The sequence below is a fragment of the Myotis davidii genome, unplaced genomic scaffold (genome assembly GCF_000327345.1).
Source record: "Myotis davidii unplaced genomic scaffold, ASM32734v1 scaffold1134, whole genome shotgun sequence".
Lineage (NCBI taxonomy): Eukaryota > Metazoa > Chordata > Mammalia > Chiroptera > Vespertilionidae > Myotis > Myotis davidii.
This window is the reverse complement of record NW_006286229.1, coordinates 809,997-810,743: the sequence shown is the minus strand read 5'-3', so window position 1 is coordinate 810,743 and position 747 is coordinate 809,997. Positions and strand designations below refer to the sequence as shown.

The following is a 747-nucleotide window of genomic DNA, read 5'->3' as shown; positions in this document are numbered from 1 at the left end:
CCTGCCTCTGAATTTCCACAGGGAGCCTGGCTGGCATGGCTTAGTGGTTGAGCATGGACCTATGAACCAGGAGGTCACAGTTCAATTCCAGTCAAGGCACATGCTCAGGTTCTTATGTGGGGCATACAGGAGGCAGCCAATCAATGATTCTCTCTTCACGGCCCACGTGAGAAAGGCTGAGCGAGCAGGGGGCATGTGGGTGTCAAGTAGATGATGCCCAGGCTGCAGTTCGAGAGAGAGGCTGCACGGGAGAGCGAGGCTGGGAGTGATCGCCATGGAGATGACATTTAAGTCCCTGAGTCTGGATCCGATTCCCAAGGGAATGAGCATGGATGGAAACAGAAGCCCCAGACCTGGCCGCCTAGGGCTGGGCGGGCGGGGGGGACTGGCCCAGCACCTGGGGCCGGCAGCAGCTGGGGCGGAGGACAGGTGAGGAAAGCTTCGAGAGGAGCATGGCCAGCTCTGTCCAGTGGTGCCCAAGGGTCACCCAGCTGAGGCCTGAGCACCGCCTGTGGAGGTGGACACATGGCGGTCATGGGGACTCCTCTCGAGGTTTTGGCGGGTGAGGGCCGGATCACTGGCACGGTTGGCTCAGTGCCTGCGTGCTGCCTGCCTCCCGTGGCGAGTCTGGGTTTTCCTAGTGGAGGGAACCAGAGCCCCACAAGGGCCGTCAGCCCCCGGGGAGGTCCGGCCCCCAGCCAAGGCTCCCTGTGCCCGCAGTGCCGCTGCCGCCCCGGCTTCCCTCTG

At 63.1% G+C, this 747-nt stretch overlaps 1 protein-coding gene across 1 annotated transcript in view; it reads left to right on the top strand.

Moving 5' to 3' along the window:
* Positions 1–747, top strand: part of LRP1 (LDL receptor related protein 1) — an 86,951-nt gene that overhangs the window by 69,185 nt on the left and 17,019 nt on the right. The gene's annotated exons all lie outside the window — the stretch shown is intronic.